This window comes from Dipteris shenzhenensis, chromosome 11 (genome assembly GCF_047967505.1).
Source record: "Dipteris shenzhenensis isolate YYH24624 ecotype China chromosome 11, Dip_SZ_1.0, whole genome shotgun sequence".
Taxonomy (NCBI): Eukaryota; Viridiplantae; Streptophyta; class Polypodiopsida; order Gleicheniales; family Dipteridaceae; genus Dipteris; species Dipteris shenzhenensis.
In genome coordinates, this window is record NC_141606.1 from 14,414,529 (window position 1) to 14,436,118 (window position 21,590).

General features: G+C 41.5%; 1 long non-coding RNA gene across 1 annotated transcript; it reads right to left on the reverse strand.

Annotated features, from left to right (window-relative positions):
- Window positions 1-12,014: 12,014 nt before the first annotated feature.
- On the reverse strand, window positions 12,015-13,535 carry LOC147896649 (uncharacterized). The gene is made up of 2 exons (XR_015541728.1): window positions 13,383-13,535; window positions 12,015-12,494 (listed from the first exon to the last, which is right to left on the reverse strand). It is a non-coding gene; the product is annotated as an uncharacterized LOC147896649 (long non-coding RNA).
- Between the last annotated feature and the right edge of the window lie 8,055 nt (window positions 13,536-21,590).

The following is a 21,590-nucleotide window of genomic DNA, read 5'->3' on the forward strand; positions in this document are numbered from 1 at the left end:
AATATTGCCATACCATAAGCTAATAAAAGAAACAATGGCATTCACATAGGCACAAACACCAATAGAAACATCCATAAAGCATAAAGCATAAAACATGCATAAAGAATTAGGCATATAGGCATTCACATAGGCATATAGACATATAGAAGAATAGACTAAAGAAGCATAGGCAAATAGGCATTCACATAAAGCATAGAAATAGGCATTCACATAAAGCATACACTTAATAGGCATAGAAGCATAGACTAAAGAAGCATAGACTAATAGGCATTCACATAGGCATATAGACATAGAAGCATAGACTAAAGAAGCATAGGCAAATAGGCATTCACATAAAGCATAAACTTAATAGGCATTCACATAAAGCATAGCGATGGGCATTAAGCATAAAGAAGGCATCCATAAACATTTAAAGAGTCCATCCATAAAGCATAAAGCATAAAACATGCATATAGAAGCATAGACTAAAGAAGCATAGGCAAATAGGCATTCACATAAAGCATACACTTAATAGGCATAGAAGCATAGACTAAAGAAGCATAGACTAATAGGCATTCACATAGGCATATAGACATAGAAGCATAGACTAAAGAAGCATAGGCAAATAGGCATTCACATAAAGCATAAACTTAATAGGCATTCACATAAAGCATAGCGATAGGCATTAAGCATAAAGAAGGCATCCATAAACATTTAAAGAGTCCATCCATAAAGCATAAAGCATAAAACATGCATATAGAATTAGGCATATAGGCATTCACATAGGCATATAGACATATAGAAGCATAGACATAGGCATACATAAACATAGATGCATAGACATATAGGACCATAGATACGTGTCTAGCATAAACCCAATGAAACATAGAAGCACAAACAATAACATAGACATATAGAAACACCAATAGAAACATAGGCATGGACTATAGAAACACCAATAGAAACATAGGCATAGACTATAGAAACACCAATAGAAACATAGGCATAGACTATAGCATAAATAGCATAGAAGCATGTAGAAACATAGGCAAGCATAAACATAGGCATTCATCAATGGCAAAGAAGGCATCCATAAACATTTAAAGAGTAGATCCATAAAGCATAAAGCATAAAACATGCATATAGAATTAGGCATATAGGCATTCACATAAAGCATAGAAATAGGCATTCACATAAAGCATAAACTTAATAGGCATAGAAGCATAGACTAATAGGCATATAGACAAATAGGCAAACAGGCATAGGCAAATAGGCAAATAGGCAAATAGGCATAGGCATTCACATAGGCAATTGGATCGAATTAGTACTAACCTGGAAATTGCTGCCCAAGGTGAGTTGACCGCGTTGCAATCGACTTGTTGTGAGTTCACCTCAGAATGTACCCTAATGCCTCGATCCTCCCAGTGTTTATGTCGCAATGGATCCTCTTGGGAGCTGTAACTGCTCACGGTCCACGGAGTCAAGGGCAACGGGCAATGTGTACGCCCCGATCGCGAGCTGCTTCGAATGGTGCGCAGCAGCCAGTACACTGCATATATGTATAGATCACCCTTTTATTACCTGCAGCTGCAGAGCGAACGGAATATCGGAACTAGCCTGGGCGCGGTGTATGAACTGCTAGTGTAGTAGCTGTTGGCCAGAAAATCAAAGCTGCTGGGGTGCGCGCCGCAATGCAGATGAATAAGGTACCGCGCTGCGCGAGCAGCTGATCGATATGGTGCAGCTAGCGCCTGCAGCAGGAGCGAACGCGGGCTGCTGCTCAGTGCTCACTAGCTGCTAGGGAAGGGACAAACATGTCCTTAGCAAGGTGCAGGCTGCAAGTACAGGTAGTGAGAATCGTGATACAAGCTAGAGGTCTCCATCGAATCGATAGCTCTGTTCCGTTGAGGAGCCGTTTGAAGGAAGGAGGAAATATTTTGGGGGGATTTTTTCCCCCAAAATGCAACTTTGGTGCCTTCCCCTTTAACCCTATCTAAACCCTTTAAACCAAGTACCATTACCCAAGTATACCATTGCAAATTTGGGTACCAATCTGATGGTTGTACATATCCATATTGGTGAACATTCCATATACATGAACGTCCTTCCCTTCCTTGCCATGATTGTCCCTTGAGCCTAGTTCTTAATTAAAAAGCCCTAGACTAGCTCCATGGGCCTTAAAAGTGCGATGCCCCAAACTGTGATGTGGGTATGGCCTTGCTTATGTTTCTCTATGACTCTCTAAATATTTTAGCCAAGCCAAATTTTCCCTTCATAGGCTCTTATGTCTTTCGAAATGAGAGGTATGAAGTGGCATTTTGCCCTTTAGAGGCATTTATGTCCTTTGAAATGAGAGGTATGAAATGGTTTTCAAACACTATCAATACTTTGCCATGCATCATCATCCACAGAACTGCCCTTACGATTACTAAAACAACAAAGTGGCTAACCAAGAACCACTTCCAGTTCATATGAAACATAAAGATGCAAAAAACTATAATTTAAGCTTTATAGATGAGATGCAAAAGATATACATCCTTCGGTGTACACTTGAGTTACAAGAAGAAGCATTTACATAAAGCATAAATCATAAAGCATAGATAGGCATACATAGATAAAAAAGAGCAGATGAAGTGGGTTGTTGGTTTTGTGCATAAGCTATATATATATGTCCTAGCTTTAGAGTTACAACGAAGAGCAAATGTAGAATCATATATAGAAACAACCATATATACATATATATATATGAGATACAAAAAAGATATATATAATACATATATAGAATCATATAGTGTCTCTTGAACCTATTAAACAATTTGAGTCTTCTTTATTAATTATTCATCAATGAGCCATGACATGGTTCATGATAGTGGTTTGTGTGCAAACCAAAGAGTTGGATCATTTGATGGATTCATGTTAGTGGTTTGTGTGCAATGCAAAGGGGGGATTATCTGATAAGTTCATGTTAATGGATTGTGTGCAAACCCACCAAAATGTGGGATCATTTGATAAGTTCATGTATGGGTTCATTTGATAAGTCCCTTTCATACATCCAACAAAATGTGTGTGTGATGGTATGCCTTCCACACACTAAAATATCATCAGCGACGAAGAGCAGGGTGACTAGTTGCTGACCATGTCCCTCATATCATCACCATGGGAAAGAAGAACTTAGAGGGGCAGAGTCCCCGACTGCCAACCATGTCTATCTGCTTCTAACACTGGCCCTTTTGGCTTCTTCCTGCTCTCTAAATTGTAGAGCTAACTCCGTCTTGACCATTAAGGTTGAAACTTGAAAGGAATGTATCCGTAGGATTTAAGGCTAGAGCTACCCTAATGGCTTTCTGAGCTAGGATATGGCGATCCCCCTCAGTCTTACTACACTCCGGCAGCTTGCAATCCACCTCCCTATCTCCTGACAATTACTTTGTAGATGGCGGGGTCCCATTTCATACATGGTTTAGAAAAGGCAGTTATGTGCTCAACCCATAACTCCCTAATCTCTTTGCATAATTTTTTGGATTCTAAAAGATGTTTCTCAAAGGTGCAAGGGATATCCAAGGATCTCCCTACCGCCAACCGGGTACCAAATGTCCAGACTAGCACATGATCAGATAGATCCGCATCAAGAATAGTTTCACCATGCATGGGTTCTCTTAGCCACCACCCCTCTTCCAAAGCGTAGAATCAAACTAATCTAGGAGCCCTGTACTCTTCACCCTTTCTGCAGTTGCCACGAGAAGTCCTTTAGATTCACAGGAGGTAGCTCTGCACAATCCACTAAGCCTTTACTCATCACCAACTGCTACCATGCATCCTTTTCTGGACTTGAGATTGATGGATCTGGGTCAGACCAATCTAGCTCAGTTCCAATCCCGCCTAACTATCCGATGATCATACACCATGCATTCCTCCAAGATTCCCAACACTTGATCCTATCTTGCCAAGAATGGGATCCATTAGTAGGTTCAAGGAATGGCATGTAATGGTCGAGAAAGAAACGGGAGGAAGGTGAAGAACTCGAGATCAGACAGAGGTGGAGAGTTCACATCAACTGAAGACCTCATTTTCTATATAGATAACATAGAATCCACTTGATTCTCCACACTAAAGTCAAATTTCCTAGATAGCACTACCTAGTCTATATAGGAAAAAGAATTTCCTAGATAAAGGGGGGAAAATCGCTCTTCCTAACTGGGAAATATGCTTAAATTTCCTAGTTACCTAGAAATTTCCTATATAGAGATTGGTCCAAAGTCCCTTGTGGATGTCTTCCAAAACAATTCTTCACTCTAGGTTCATTTTTTTGATTCGCTCGTAGTACTTGTGTGCAAGAGCTGTTTGGTTGTATTCATGTTGTATGTTTGTGCGCTTTGCCCTTTTACAAGAGTCCATGTCAAGGCCAAGGTCGTAATGGTCCCCTAAAATGTTTTTTTGGTCATGACTCGTTGAACTGGAAGAATTGCTCGATCGGGCCTCTTGTTTTAGGTATTGCCTTGTTGTAAATATTTTGATTGAAATCTATAAGAAGTCGGTGATGGTCGTACATGTCACTCCAAGATTGGAAGTTGTCGTCCAGGGCGTGTTCGTTATTTCTGAAAGGTAGGTACGCAGGCAAACAGGCAAAGCTCCCTGTGATGGTTTTCAAGTTCTTTGATGGTGTTGTACGCTCTCTTTCTCTTGTTGGCGATTCCCCTTTTCAAGGTGTAGCTACTTGCAAACGATGCCAGGCATAAGTCTTGGAGCGATTTGTCCTTGTTGGTGTACTTTTTAATGATGTCGTCGAAGATGTCAATGCATTCTGGTTGCAGTGTCTCCAATTGTGCCCGTCTCTTCAGCAGCAGTGTCCTCTCGTCGAATGGGTTCGTATTTATATACATAAACTCTCTTGTGCTAGTCGTTAGTGGAAGTGAAAGGCATAGGTAAACTGCTTGTTGGGCGCTTATGTGTTGGGTGTTGAGAATTGCATTCCCGACCTTTCGTACATGCTCGTCCGCATTGGCACTCACGTTGATACTTTGCACCATTGCTATCTTTACAGCATCGCTTGTCTCTTTGTCAACCTTTGTCATGTAGGACGTACAGTAAGGCGCAGCTCCATGTGGGTTCAAAATGAATTGGATGTCTCTGTTTGCTCCCCATAGTTCTATAAGATTTTGGTTGAAATTATTTGTGTACATGTCTTGTGGCTCTCTTTTGATGAAGATTTTGGGTTCGGAAAGATTGCTTCTGATAGCAAGCTTATATTCCTCCTCTGGCATGCCTACTTTTTGGAGGAATTTTGCATTTGACAGTGATTCGCTTGCTGCGTCTCGCAGAACTGTTTTGACTTTTTTGTAGTTCTTGTGCAAGGTGTTGTCTACCTCAATGGGCAAGGGTTGCAGGATATATGTTCATTTCATGGGCGACCGTGGGAACGCAAACCTGCAAGCACGTCTGTCTGTGCTTGTGAGTTTGCAAATCCTTGTGCGGGGTGCTGAGCTTGTCGTTGCTCGTGGTGACGTACCTGTCGATGAACTGTTCTATGTTTTCGTCATCGCTTATGTTACAGTTTGGTGCATTGTCCACCCATATCAAGCCATGATCATCCTGGCTATCTCTGTGTTGAAACTTAGTGACAAAGAAGAAGTCCATTATGGGGCCTAGAATGGTGTCGTCCTTTCGTAGTTATTGCTGCAAAGGCTCTCATCGTTTCTCTGTTGCAGAGAAAGTGAGAGAGAATGTCGATGGGCCCAATTGACGCGCCAGGGTGAAAAGGTTTCGCTTCAGGCGCACCTTGTAGTCGGCGGATCTACGTAGGCAGACGAAGTCGCGAAAACCCATTCTCAAATGCAAAAGCTTCTCGAAATTGGTATCTACAATGGCAGTCCTCGCCTCAATCCGTCTTCCTTGCAGTTGCCCTTTTCGCAAGCGTACCCACGTGGACGACAACAGTTGTCGCACCAACACTTTAATTGTCTTTAAGAACAGGTTTTTGATTTGCGAAACGCCCATCCTCGTTTCGCAACTCGCAATTGACTATGTCTTGGTCATTCGTTTTGTTGTCTATCTTGTACCCGCGAGCATTGATTTGATTGTCAGCATTTTGATTTAGTGAGCTTTGTAGCAATTGCTGCTCTCATACATGGGCGATGGCCTCTTCTTGTATCTGTCCAAACAGCATTGCGTGGCTGTTCGTGGGGTACGTTGCGAGCAAACAGGTCGCCAAATCAGTAGTATTAAATGGGTGTTTTTTACCAAAGTCATCATCCTCCCTCACGTTGAATAATTCCAGGCTCAATGCTGTTTCCATCACGTAAGCGTAGAGGTTGGTTGCGGTATGGTATTTTCACCTTGCGTGTTTAGTATGGGTTATTGATATGTGCTGCGATCGTGGCTGGATCGAAAGGCTTCACGCGGTCGATGTAGTTTTTGGGACAATCGATTTGCTCGAAGAAGAGCGGGAGCTCTGTGTTGGTCGCCTCGGGAGATGGATGCATGCAATCCCTTTTTGCTTCACCACCCAACGGTATGTGGGCGACCTTTTTTGAAGCAAAGGGATTTTCAACCGAGTGCTGTATCAACGAACCCCTATTCATGTCTATGTCTTGAACGACTTCATGTACCTGAGCAGTAGTGCTGTCAGTTGCGAACTGAGAGGCACAGGGCTTTGAGCGTAGATGTTCAGGCCCAACCTAGAGCAAGTATTGTGCGAATCTTTGCAAATAGAGTGCTGGACGTGCGAATCTTTGCAAATAGAGTGCTGGACGATGTGCGCCGACTCAGAAAGCACTCCACATAGTAAACACACTGTTCTAGACAAAACCTTGGCGCGGGTTAAGAACTTTAAGGATTGTCGATAACAAAATCTGGTAATTCGTCACATGTGTATCGCAGTGTCAAGAATGTGTTCAGTTGTAGAGCAATTAGCTGGTGCGAAGAAGTCGCCATACGTTTGTCAGAATCGTGGACGGGAGATTGTGGGGGCGTGATTGACATTATGTTATTTCAACAACTGTAGAGGGTGTAATAGGTCATTAGCAATAGTTGTTTCGAAGTGTGTTTATAGATTCTGCCGTGTGGCTCACAAAGGCTTGAAATTAAGACTCTTCCAAGGATTCTATGCTTAAGTTTAAGAAGAACAAAAAATCTAAAATTGTGTCATTGGACTTATAAAAGTCTCACTCAAGTATATTAAATTTAAGACTCTAATCCCTTTGTGAGCACTTTGTGATGACAAGTATTTTGGGCAAGGGGTGGGGAGGGAGAGGGTGGAGGATGATTCGAACTTTGTAAAGTTAAGTGATCATATTTCCTTGGAGTCATTATCAATATTCGGCACATACAATTGTTGATTGTGGATATGAATTTGCAAGACGTTTTCCAAACATGTACTTATCTGTGTTGGAGATTGCATGTAGAGAGAGAGAGAATGAGAGGGAGAAACAAAGAGAGAGAGAGAGAGAGAGACAAAGCGCTACATGAGACCATTGTTTGGAGCTACTTTTCTTTATAGAGTATGTGTATATAAATGTATTTGCAAACAAGTTGGAGGCTTCATAGCTGAGCCTATTGCAGGAGTAGATCAGTTAAATTGGGCCATTGAATTTGATAACTGCCCCCCTGGAAATTTAGTAGTGTTGTCTTTAGAAGTCTAGCAGTGCACGTCCCAGAAACTCTGGAGGAAATTAATATCCCAGCATAAATACCATTTCCAAACAAAATTGAATAAGCTCTTATCATGGTTTTTCGCTTTTCTGAAATTTGGAGATGCAGATGAGTTGAAAGCTTACATGAAGGTCACACAGCATGTTTCTCAATGTATGTGATGTGGCTGCTTGTCAAGATTGGAGGTAGGGTTGTTTGTACTGCAGGCAGCAGCCAACGGTGGACCTTATCCCAGAACGAAGTCCTTTCAGAGGGCTGGATTGTCGTCATCGTTTGAGGAATGGACGATAGGAACCACTAAAATTTTTTGCCTTTTGAAAATGTTACCAACCTGGCAGGGGGAGCTCTTGCTTGTATGTCGGTGTACTTGCAAGCCCCACAATCAAATATGGTTGGACAAACCAAGGGACTTTCCTTAACAAATGCAGCAGTTCCCTTTTCCTTACGTGTACTGTCAATATTTTATATTATTGTCAGCTGCCAGCCGTGGATTCCAGATCTATAATTTGATGGTAGACTAAGTAGCAGTATTTAACAGCACAAGCTTGTTATATAATCCTACCAACTGTGACGAAGCTGAGTCCTTTAATCAGGCTTCTCTTAAAGGCTAAATCGCAGTGTGCACGTACTCATTCGGGTTCTATATGGAGGCTGATGAGGGAACAGAGTCTCAGATATTGCTCATCAGGCTATTCTGCACTATTAATATTCATCGATTGTAAGAGATCCAATGGTACAAATCATAGACGTTGCAGCCTGAGGAAAAACCTATAATGCTTCACCTCCGGAGTATCTGGGAGGAGCCTGAGAAGTAGTTCTTCATTCTTTTACAGGGCCAAATGAAAGAGTTTAAATTTGAAGCCAGAGACATTTCAAAGTTCAATGTCTTGGCGCCTGGCTCTTTCACAAGGGCTGCGTGGACTGTGTTTGGTATAGAATTTTGAGATTTTGAGGGTAACTGCTATTTATTGGGAAGTTGCAATTTGTAAGTCAGAACTAAAAGGCCCTCCTCAGGGTTCTTGTCACATCTGGACAATGCTATATGTACAGCAGGAGAAGATGATTGTAGACTGTTGTCAGGCTGCAGATTTATTCACCTCAATGAAGAGCAACCTTAATTGAAGCAAATAAGGATCTATACGTTACAGCCCAAAATGGGCCGATGTGGATAAAGGGCTTGCCCTTATCCTTGTAGTGAAGGGGCTGATCCTACAACAGTTATACGACACGTACCTTATGTTAGTATTGAGCCATTGTGTCCCACTACACTGGCCCACTCAGATTTAATAGGCTTGCTCCCTTGGCAGCACCAAGGATGAATGGCTCCTTAGACAGAAGGATTTGATGGTTGCTCCCGTCCTTCCTGTGACATATTTCCAAGTCGCTGGCCCATAACCAGGCAAAGCTCATGTCGAAATACATTCCACTTTCGTCTGTCAACCTGGATTGTTTCATGCAGGGAATGATTTTTCATGGCTAAAGAGTATTTTTTTAATCTTGGGCATGGCCAGGTCTGTCCCACTGATCCACTGCCTATAAAGTTATAATGATCCTACCGGTGTTGCAGCCCTTTGTCTTGCCTCACAACCCAGGTGGCCTGCCCTTGTCTGTTGTTCATGTGTCGCTGCGTGTTTTTAATGGATCATGGAGCCTTCTTCAAAATCATGGCGTTGTATGTCTCACCAAGCTGTTTCTGAAACATAATAAGCATCTGCTGTTTTATTCTCCCAGATTTAATCTTCAGGGAGAGCCTATACAGAAAACACTACAGTCTCTCATCAACAAAATGGTCAACGACAACAGGAATTCAGGGGATCATAAAACCACAGACAGGGTTATGGGCTTACAGAACGTTGCAGCAAAGCCAACCCCCTGAAGGTCACAAGAGGATAATGTTTAGGCTCACGGCCAATCAAAATGCATGAATGTGCTCGTAGGTAACAGTAGGACTGTATTTCTTGTAATGACAAATCATAGAACATTTGAATTCTTGTTTGGGTCGGAGGAAGTACTGACAATGAAATCCATGTCTACAGATGACAATCAGAGTACAACATGTGTTGGAAGGTTGTGATATCCTAGTAATTGTAGTTGCAGTGGTTAAATTCAAATTAAGGGCAGGATGGTTATAGACAGTGAGGTATAAAAGCAGTAAGGCGTGGCACAGTCACCATATCCACCCTGATCGTGTTGAACAGGGCAAGCTAATTTTACTTCTGAAATCTCTCCTTTGTCCTAAAACAACAAACTGGGATGGACACGGCCACAAAATGCAATCCATGTATGTGGCATTGGCATGCTTTTCATGGAAGACAACATCCTACCATCGATGTGAACGGAATTGAAGAGAAGTATTTGATTTAAATGAGTAGTGTGATGGAACACAAGGAATCAATTTCCTTGTTTTAGGTCGATGGCTTATCCAGTTAAGCCCATATCTTTTAATTAAAACTGTAAACGCTGAGCACTGGGATAGTTCATGCATATTCGAGTTAAAGAGGTCACCGTTGTTTCACTCTTGTAGTTTACTTCAATTCTCTACTGTGATAGGACTCAGATTATAGTGAAGCAGTATACTAACATTTTGCACTTGGCATTTCAGCTCATCACCAACTTCACATCCCTGCATAACTGTTCTTGTAGGAGGACAAGTCTTAGACATTTGCAGCAAATGTGGGTGCATACATACTCCTGCAGGAGAGGACAGCATACACCTAAAACAAGGAATCAATTTCCTTGTTTTAGGTCGATGGCTTATCCAGTTAAGCCCATATCTTTTAATTAAAACTGTAAACGCTGAGCACTGGGATAGTTCATGCATATTCGAGTTAAAGAGGTCACCGTTGTTTCACTCTTGTAGTTTACTTCAATTCTCTACTGTGATAGGACTCAGATTATAGTGAAGCAGTATACTAACATTTTGCACTTGGCATTTCAGCTCATCACCAACTTCACATCCCTGCATAACTGTTCCTGTAGGAGGACAAGTTTTAGACATTTGCAGCAAATGTGGGTGCATACGTACTCCCGCAGGAGAGGACAGCATACACCTTTTGAACTCGCATTTTTTCATTGTTGTAGTTAATTTTGAGTGCCTACATAGATATGAAATTATAGACATTTTGTATACTAACAGTTTGTACTTGGTGTTGGCCCTCATCACCAACTTGACTTCCCTGCTTAACTGTTCTTCGTTTATGTGAACCCTCTATTATGCTATTAGAGCCAAGCTTTAGAGAATTCACCACTCTTGCACTTCACACATTCAAAATCTGAGAACACACAGTAAACTGAATTGTGGTCTCATTACAACAGACAAAATAGTGAACCATCTACAATGGAGAGGAAGCTCTGCTGCTAAGAAATCCAGAAGCAGGTGCCTCAGGCAGAGGCTGACGTAGCCTAGGGTAAGCAGGAAATCGGGTGGACAGTGACTGAAAGTGAAAGAGAACCGGATTAAGGGGCTGGGGGCAGAGGGAATACAGGCTGGTGAGGCCTCCTGATCCAGGCCCGCTGGACAATTGGACTGCAGCCTATAAAAAGGCTCTGAGCAGGTCCTTTCCTTCACGAGTGGGCTGCCTCCAGGCAGCCTTCTCGAACTTAAGCTGCAGCAAAAACAGGGTTGACAGCCCTCTCATAAATGAAGAAGGCATACATCTTTGTCCCTACTGAAGGGCTATCCTGAGGCTACTGGGCTGTTCATGGCTTAGGATATGCTGGCTGCTCGGGATCAGAGGCCAGCTGTACAGTGTAGGGAACTGTGTCCATGAGAGGAGGGTAAATGGAGAAGCTGTTGGGATTTGATCTGTTACCGAAGGAGTGACTGGTGGTACTGGTCCATGGCCGACCCAGTAGATCAACCAAAGGATCCAAACCAGGGGACTTGGAACCAGGAACAGGTTGATGGCTTTAAACGGAGCGCTCACTACTATCAGGAAATCCACTGACCTCAAGGGAGATGTCTCGAACCGATGAGGAGGAACTGCCTTCCTAAACTGGCTGGCTGCAAACGGAGGCCTTGCAGATAGAGATCGATGTATGAGTCTATCCTCTGCTGCAGACAAAGCCATCCTTCCACCAGCGCACTTCCCGATGCGGCAAACGGAAGGAGGAAATCTAGTACGGAAGGTCGTAATGGACAGCACTTCGAAGACGAAATCAACCTTTGGCATTGCGAAAACCTCGTTCAAAAGCAAGAAAGAAACAGGGCTACTTACTTTCTTTTGAGTCTAGTATACGTACTTTCTTTCGAGTCTAGTATACTATTAGCTGTCGGAGTACTGTATGGCAACCTCAAACTTTCTGCAAGCTGTAGTCCTTCGACCCTATTAAACATGTAGAGAATGCAAACAGTATAAACTACTTCTTGTATAATCATTGACAATTACATGAGCCATACAATGTTAGAGCAAATTCTATAAATGACTGAAACTAAGTACAGTAGAATAATGAATGTGCAACAACTCCTCGACTTCCAAGCAACTGCTTCCTATGTGCACAACTGAATTAAATAAGTTGATATCATTTGGGACACCAGATTTAAAAAAAGTTTCCTATCTTGATTGTGTTCTAAGCCATCGGAGATGACAAATCATAAACCAAAATGCATTAATGATGAGAAATCATTTCTGAATCTGAATCTGCAAAAAATGTCAAAATTAGTCTCTGTCATGTCTCTGCCTCATCATTTATTGAAATCTTTGGCCTTACAATAATACCTATACAAGAGATTGAGAATTATAAGAAATGGATTGCGAGAATTTGCGATACAAAAATATCATAAAGCCCTCTCATTTTAGGATGTTACCTTTGTGTACAAGCCACTTTTCTAATGGGCTGGTAGGAAAATCATCAATCCCTCCCGAGTCCTGGAAGCCTAGCAAACTGTCAGATGCAACTCCATCTCTACAAAGCACAATGAAACAGTCTTGGGCTTATACGAACGGTCAAAAGTATTTCCTGATACATGCCAGGTATATTTGAATGGCCAAAGTGATTTCCTCGCAAATAATTCTCATACCTCAACCAGATAAGCACGGAAGTGTCTTGATAGCCAACTTCATATCAAAAAATGGAGCATTTTGCAATGATCTTTTGACACGAGCATTCTAATTGAGAGACAGAAGTGAAAAATCCTTGTGAACGTTCATATAAAATCGTACTCATCAGAGAAATTAGCATCTGTTAAATGAAGCAGAGCAAATCCATACTAACAAAAACAAGAAAATGACCGTGTGTTAAATGAAGCAGAGAGCAAATCTGTACTGATAAAGATGAGGACATGATAGTGTGTACTTGCAAGAGTATAGATAACACAGAGTTGGAGAAGCTGCGAGGAAACTGTCGCAGAGCACTGTATCAATCGATCAGTAGCCTATAGAACAGGCTGAATGCCCGTGTATAAGATCCTGATAAATAATCTCTGAAGGGATCCTGCATTGTGCCCTTATCCACTTTAACTCACTGAATCCTTTAGCACTTTCTGTGCATGGACCGTATGCGATACAATCGTTGAACGTCAGAACACGGACAGTTTCGGAATACATATCTGATTGCCTAAATAAGCCATCAAAATACTAAACGGAGATTACAACGAAGAAATGTTATCCGGCTGCACAAAGACAAATAGTGGGAAATTTGTATAATAAGAAATAATGATTCGGAATAAAATTTTTGAAGCTCTTTTAGGGACATTCGCACGCCAACGAATCCCGCTGTTTATGCTTACCTATGTTACACATGTGCTAGTCACGCACCTGCACCTGCACCTGCACCTGCACTTGGAAATGCGAATCGGAAATAACACAGTCCTTTGGAACGCGGAAAGGGAGCAAAGGCAGCATGCAGAGCTACGCGAAAAGGCGAATCGGATGGAAGACACGCGGCAAGACGCGGATGGTTGCAGAAAGCCAAGGGGGCATTTCATTAGCTACAGGGACTTGCAATCAGTTGATCCAAAAGTAAAAAAGAAAAGGGGGTTACCCACCACACGTAGCTTGCCCCAATTACAAAGCTTCTTATGAGGAGTGGGATATTGTAGATGGCTTATTAAGGATTATGGTATCGAAACCTTGCCCCTTATTAAGGATTATGCTACCCAAGCCTTCTTAAGGATTATGCTACCCAAACCTTAGAACATGATTGAACTTTTGAAGAGCTCAAATTGATGCTAGAGAAATTTCCCATTCGTGTTCAACCAAACTTAATAGTGTTTTCTTTGCATTCAAAGAAAACGATACGGTAGCACTTTTGGTGTCTTAAGCTTTCTTTGTTCCTATAGACCAAGGGATAAGGCATAGTATATGATTAAGTTTGACATATCTAGAGGACCAAGATTTTAGTGTCTCAGGCTTTCTTTGTTCCTATAGACCAAGGGATATGATATGGCAGATATTTTGGTGTCTCAAGCTTTCTTTGGTCATATAGACCAAGGGATAAGGGTTACTATAAGATTAGAACAAAACTTGACATATCTAGAGGACCAGGTAATCTTTCACAACGACAAATGCGAATCCATAATTTGAGATACAATATGAAATCTCAATGAAATCAATATGGAAAAGGAATTATTCATGGACCATTTAGTTATGGTTTTATAATTTAAAAATAGCAGGCTTCAATATGCATGTGCACACAAATGTGCAGGCTTCAATATGCATGTGCACACAAATGGAAACCTAGGTTTTAGGAGGAGGCTTGCATTATGAGGTGGCAAAGTAAAAGTAGATTTTGAGAAGACACAGGTTAATGGAACTCGAGGAACAATTGGAAAAGCTCCAAGAAGAGTCTTTGAGAGCAATTGCAAAGCTACAAAGGGACCTCAAGTTTACTCATGTGGATTCACGAGCAATGAAATCTCAAAATTTCAATGTCAAGATCATCCCCATTTAGCTCCATCATTGGCCCAACATGAAATTGGCCATCGAAAGCAAGAGGGTAGTGACACTGGGAGAGGGGTTGTGGCATAAAGATGACACACAATGACTTATGCAGTACAGGTTGATTTAGTTCATTCTTAGAGGGGCAAACTCAGAAAAGCCAAGATTGAATCATTGAAGCACATGCCTTAGTAAGTCTTAGTCCATAGCATGTCTAAGTTCTTATGTTCTTGAAGTGTAAATATGTCATTATTTTGGGGTCTATTGCCACTAGAAGATGATATAAAAGGATGTAAACAAAACATGACCAAATGTGGCCATTAGCAAAATTTCCTGGGTGTGGGTGAGCGAGCATATATAGAGAGAGATGTGTGAACGAGTTCATAGAGGAGCTTGTTTATGTAGCATGCATTGTGTGCATATATATGTCTTTATTTGGGCACTATGGCACATGTCTTGGGCTATATTGATGGATGCTTATATGTGCCTCACGAGAGAATGAAAAGGATTTTCCAAACTAGATTTCAAGCAACCAATGTGTGGTGCAAGGAGGATTCTCCCCAGTCATCGAGGAGAATCCCCAAACATTGTCGCAAGCACGCCATGCAAAAGAAGCTGAAATTAAGGTTGGGAAAAGAAACGGTTATCTGTGAGATGCAGCTTGACACTATCAAGCAAGAGCTAGAGAGACTCACCGAAGGTGGAGTGTATGTTTTCTTCACTAGTAGGGATGGTGTTGGCTAGTTTTTGAGTTCCCTACATGGCTCGATTTTTGGGGATAGGTTCTTTCCTATTTAGGTCTATGGTTGAGTCTCTTACAAATAATATGTTGGGACATTCATTCCTTTCTACTGGTGTAATCATGCTCATAATACCTTGGATCCCATTCTTTAGTGTCAAGGGATGAGTTTCTATTCCATAACTGCACTATGTGGATTGACTTCCAGAATCTACCTCTGTGGTGGCTAGGTGGAGCACTAAAGATATGGCAAGCTCTCTGGGAAAAGTGGAACTCATTCCTCAATTGGCTAGATCGAAGTACGGAGTTAAGATTTTTTATTTCATTGATGTGTCAATTGATTTGGTACATGTTGAGCAAGTCCATTGTAGTCCATTCCATGATGCATGATTTATTTGTAAGAAGACAAGACACTTTGCACAAAATTTCCCATCAAGAAAGGAGAATGTGTCATTCATGAAGGGAGACAAGATGCTTTGCAATTAAGATTCAAAAGTTAGAGTGGAGCTGACATAACCTCATGCATGCAACATCCAAAAACTTGAGGACTTGAAATATGCCATGACAAAGATTGATAAGCCATGACAAGACATCAAGGAAACAAAGGAAGAGCCATGGAGGAAGCAATGCTGGAAGTTCCAAATGGTGGAGAGTTAAATGAACATCAAAGACTTTAGTGGCAATGGAGGGGGTGCATGATTGAGAAGTCGACCCTTCAGATCAAGGAAATTTCTTGTAATGACAAAGAAATTGCAACTCCTTTGCCATGGCCAAGGTTAGGAAGACGATTTGCCAGAAGCAAACCAGCTCCACGAGAAAAAAAACCAAAGAACACTCTCATTGAAGCAAGTTCAAATTCAAATGTTTCGTTGACTAGCGGTTTGTTAAAATGTATGAAGGATGCGACAAGAATTTCTAGAGGAGTTTCACTTTCTGCGTAATGCCTACAAGGTGCTGGCTTAGCCAACCCTTAACCCCTCCCTCCCTATGTAATGCCTAAAAGGAGCTCGCTTAGCCCTAAACTTCTAAGTTTTTGTGATAAAGTCATTCAAAAAGGGTCTGTTACAACAATTAGATATAGGAAGCCAGATGCTATTTTGGTCCCTTTCAAGGCAAGGGGGGGTGCAATTCTTGTGAGAGGATCTTTTGGGTTCAAGGAGTTGTTTTGTGATGACGAGGGGTCTCTTTTAGTGGTGGGGGTGAGTGGAACATGACTAGGAATCTTGGGCCATGTGTAGGCATGGGAATCGTGTGGTTAATTGGTGTCTTGGAAATGGAAGGCAAGCTTGGGAGGAGATGTCAATCTCTATGAAAACATATGGCGGAGTTGGGCTATTACTTTTGACAACAATCAGCACCACTGGCTCAAGCAGGAGGTCCCTAGGGAGATCATTCCCCATTTCTTGTCACGATTCTGGTCCAAGTTGTGCCCACGAAAGATTTCCTATTTCTTTTGCAGGGTAGCACACGCAAGCTTACCAATTGGCCCCTAGCTGGAGCTGGATGGCAAATGCCATTATTGTACAGATAATGCGATAGAGATGATTCCGCACTACCGTTGGGGATGCCAGGCAACAAAAAGGGTTTGGTCAATAGCCCTAAGGATAGTGGCGAGTACACTACGCATGGAGAGGGGTTTCACGTGGGGGAGGGGGATGGTGGCTTGGCTCTTAAAGGAGACGCGTGCATTCTTGATTGACCCCACCTCACCATCTTTTCATATTCATGGACGGACAGTGACCAAGATCGAGACACATGAGGCAATTCCTCCCAAACAAGCGCACTTGACACCTTTGACAGAGAACAATGTATGGGAGATCATGGCTAGCATCACTACTTGGCTTATTTAGGTTGCTCGTTGCAGTTGGGTGATGGCAGGCCAACATACCACCCCAAACACCACCCTCATTCCCATCTAACAACATATCATCTACATTTTGTGTGCTATTTGGGAGCGTGTAACTCAGGGATGTAAAGCGAGCGCTGAAAGGCGAGCCCGTTTTTGCAATGTATGGGCTATAAGCTCCTTTCATGTTCTCAAGGAGAGAGGTCTACCATTGCAATGTATGGGCTATAAGCTCCTTTCATGTTCTCAAGGAGAGAGGTCTACCATTGTAGCCCCTATTCTAGAGACTCTCTAGGCAATATGCTGGGAGCTCAAGAAACAGGTCAAGCTTTTTAGACTGCTGCTTTTTCTTCTTTTTCCCTTGATCAACATCCTTGGTTTTACTAATTTCTAAAGTGGTTTTTGGCCTTACTTGTGTGGGGAAGAGCTATAGTAAATGTTTCGTCTTGGGGTTTCAAAACCCAAAATTTTGGTGTTTCTCTTTTGAGGCACATGTCATTCCCACATTTAAACGGTCATTTCTTTTGGTATTTGTTTGGAGGTGCTTGTTTTTTGCCTCGCTGTATCATGCCATGTCTTCTTAAACTTCTTCCAAGGCGATTTGAATGCAAATTCAACTTGTTTGAAAAGCATTACTATAAGTTCCTTTTTTCATTTTAAAAGAATGATCTGTCTTATGTGCAAGGATTTGTGGAAGATTTGGTGACAAGTGTAAAGTTTAGCAAGAAAGATAACGTTGATGGTGTGATTCACTGGAGAGCAAATGGAGGATGGCCCTCACTATTAATCTAAGAAAAGTTTTGTTTACATTGGTAGCGTGTTGGACATACCTTCACCTATCAAATCTCTACACAATCGATGGTACATCCAAAACGCGATATCAAGCTAGACAAAAGGCAAAGTGGAGTGGGCGTAGGAATGCACGAGGGCATGCACATGTTGTCTATTATCTATGTCAACCTCCTCCATATCTATGTTAGACAAATATGAGTGTGGTGACCAACAACAAAGATTTTTTAGCCAACATTTTTTTTGTAGTAGTGCATTTCTATATTTTTGGCATGCCACGTGGATCGTGGAAGCCTTATTGACGCTGGGCTAGCATGCAGAAGCGAAAATCGGCCTTTATTTATTTCCTTTATCAATTCCCGTGAAGAATAGTGATGATAGGTCTCATTCTAGTAAGGGAAGCTCCGGTGTGGAACTAAACTATTGGGAGGAGTCATGTTTGGATAGGGGTTTAGTTGGTTGCATGGAGTTGGATCCAGAGGCCTAGGGCAGGTTTTTATGGAACACCAAAAAGAAGGGTGAGAACTTTCATCTAGGTATGATTCATCGATTCTATGCATCTGAGGAGGGATGGTGGATGTGTGATCTAATGGAAGGGGAGTGTCTTTTGAGCACAGGTACCTTGAAAGGGGAGTGTCTTTTGAGCACAAGTACCTTGGCCAGTGGCCTGAAGTTTCTCTTGGCCTATTGAAATTGGGAGATCTCTAGACACTTCATTTAAATTCAACAAAATAATTTTCCAATGCAAAAAACTCTACGAAGTGATCATACACACATAGAGGAGCAAGGGAGCTGGTATGCATGTGCTAGTTGGGATGTTTCAATTTGGTAGATGTGGGGATGACAAAAATATGGGATTCTCAAAGCCATCATTGAGTTTGAGTAGGCCATTCAGCTCAAAAGGGCTAGCATGCGAGGGAGAATTATGGGCATGGAATCATGCTTATCCATTGGGGACTCTCCCTTGATGTTATTTTTTCAATGTGTTCAGAGGAAGCACGACAAGGAATAACTGGATCGAGTGACGGATTCTAGGGGTAATTGGATTGCATAGTTTTGGTATATTACTAAAGTTTTTAGGTCCGAATTGGGGACTATCATGGGCTCACTAGAAGTACAAGACTCATTGTGGAGGGAGATATGTGTTGGCAAATGTGGAATGCAAGGTCTCAAAATTCCGACTAACTAACCTTTGACAAGCCTTTTGCTAACATAGAGTTGTGGGATGCTCTCAACACCATGGAGAAACACACATGCCCATGACCGGATGGTTTGATTGTCGATTTCTATGTGGCATTTTGATATGTCATCAAAAGGGACTTGGTGGCAATGGCAAAATGCCTCTATGTAGAGGGGATTTATGTCAAAAGATGTGAAAGTGGGCCTTATGAAATTGTTTTCAAGGCATTAGAACAAGCTAAAGGTAGGATATTGGAGGTGAATCTCAATGCTAAATACTTCAAACAAGGTGATTGCCAAGGCTATCGCATTGAGAATCAGAGAATTCTATATGCTAGTGGTTGATCATGAATAGAATGGGCTCAACAAAGACAAGGATATTTGAAAACATTTTGAATGTCTAGTTTATACTTGCCTATGCATGTTCGATCTGAACGCTAAATACTTCAGACAAGGTGATTGCCAAGGCTGTGGCATTGAGAATCAAAGAAGTCTATATGCCGATGGTCAATCATCAATAGAATGGGCTCAACAAAGCCAAGGACATATTTGAAAATATTTTGAATGTCTAGTCTACACTTGACTATGCATGTTCTTCAACTCAATGCTGCATTTTGTTCATGTTGGATTTAGATAAGGCTTATGATAGGATCATAATGGGATTTCATTTGTCCACAGCTTGTGTGATGCCTTGAACAAATTCTACAAGGTGTCTAGCTAGGAATGCAATTGGTCCAAGAGTTTTGCACTCTAATATATAGTCATCTTTATTTATGCTCGTGTTATCATTTTGTACTCCAAGAGTGTGGAGGACATTTTTTCCTTTGTGGCATAGTGTGTAGGTGCTTTTGTAAGGTTGCTACAAGCACTCTAGGTATGCACAACCAGAAGATTGTGTGCATGGAGGATTTGAATATAGGTATGACTTTATATTTTATGCAATCCACTGTTGTGTGAAATTTTTAAATCTAGTTAGCTTGCATCTCTGATTGCGTATTGATTGCATTATTTTTTTCCATCTCCTAGCTAGACCATGACATGTGATTGGAGGGCTCTCTGTTGGTGTCTCACTCTGGGCTCTTCACTGACTCAGAGGCTTGCCATCGATATATAGTTAGCTCTATTGATGCTTGTGTTATCGTTTTGTAATCCGATTCTTTTGGCCTTTGTGCAATAGTGTGTAGGTGCTTTTGTAAGGTTGTTACAAGTCTCATAGGGATGCACAACCAATAGATTGTGTGAGTGGAGGATTTGAATATAAGTGTGGCTTTTATATTTTATGTAGTCCACTGTTGTGTGAAATCGCTAAATCTAGTCAGCTCACATCTCTAATTGCATATTGACTGCATGATCATTTTCCAATAGTTATACCCTTTGAAACAATCCTTGAAACCATATAGCTCTTTTCTAGCTATTTGATCAAATATTTGGTTGATGAAGGAAGAGGGCATGAATCAAAAATTGTCACCTTATTGATCTCCCTATAATTGACAAAATTTTAGTACAATCAACCCCTTTTTAGGGACCATTACAATGGGAAAATTCGATTCAAATACTCTTATTGGAAAATTGTGTCTGGCCTTTGGTTATTTTGGTAGAGCATACGTCTTGAAGTTTGTTTGCCAACCTTCAACAAGGTTGTCGAGATCATTTTGCATTGGGCTTGATCATTCACATAGATGTCTAGACAGCTTCATAGGCTAGCATGATTTGGTTGAAATATTATGTTTCCTTTCTTGATGATTTCTCACGCAAGACATGGGTGTATTTTATGCAAGAGAAGGCAGAGGCCTTGTAAAATTTAAGCAGTTTTGATTTAGAGAGCAGAGGTGCAGTAGAGTCGAGGCCGTAGAAGCCTTGAAGCATGCGTTGCTTGTTGCTTCGAAGTCAAGGCTTATAGGCATCCAAGCTGTTGGAGAAGCATTAAAATGCTGAGGCTGAGGCTCTCTCAAAGTGAGAGCTATTGATACCGCATTCTGTCTCTTAGAATAAAATGAACACACACAATACTTGGTAAACACTCACACAATTCTCTCTCTCTGAATGGAAATCCTCAAAGAAATGAACGGAAATCTCTTTCAATGAAATGGACGGAATTTTCCTATCACTCTATGGAAGTGAAAGAATACTCAATCAATCTCAATCTCTCTTGCACTCTCACAAGGAGGATGGTGCTTCAACAGAAGGCAAAACCGTGCTCTGATACCATGACAAAATATGAAGAGGGGAGAGGAGAAGAGTGGAGATGAGGAGAGAGGGCACAGCTAGAGACCACACCACAAATGAATAACTGTACACTAGATTTAGTTTAAAAAATAGAATATATATAAACCCATTTAGGGTTAGGGTTAGGGGATCTAACCTTTTCCTTTATAGCACTCTATAAGGTTAGTGCTATGCACATATGATCACATGATGGTGCTATGCACACATGATCACATGATGTTGAGTAGGAACTCTCAACATAAAGTACATTAGGGAAACAAAACTTTTAAGTGTTTGAATGCACTTTTAGGTATGTTTAAAGCAATTT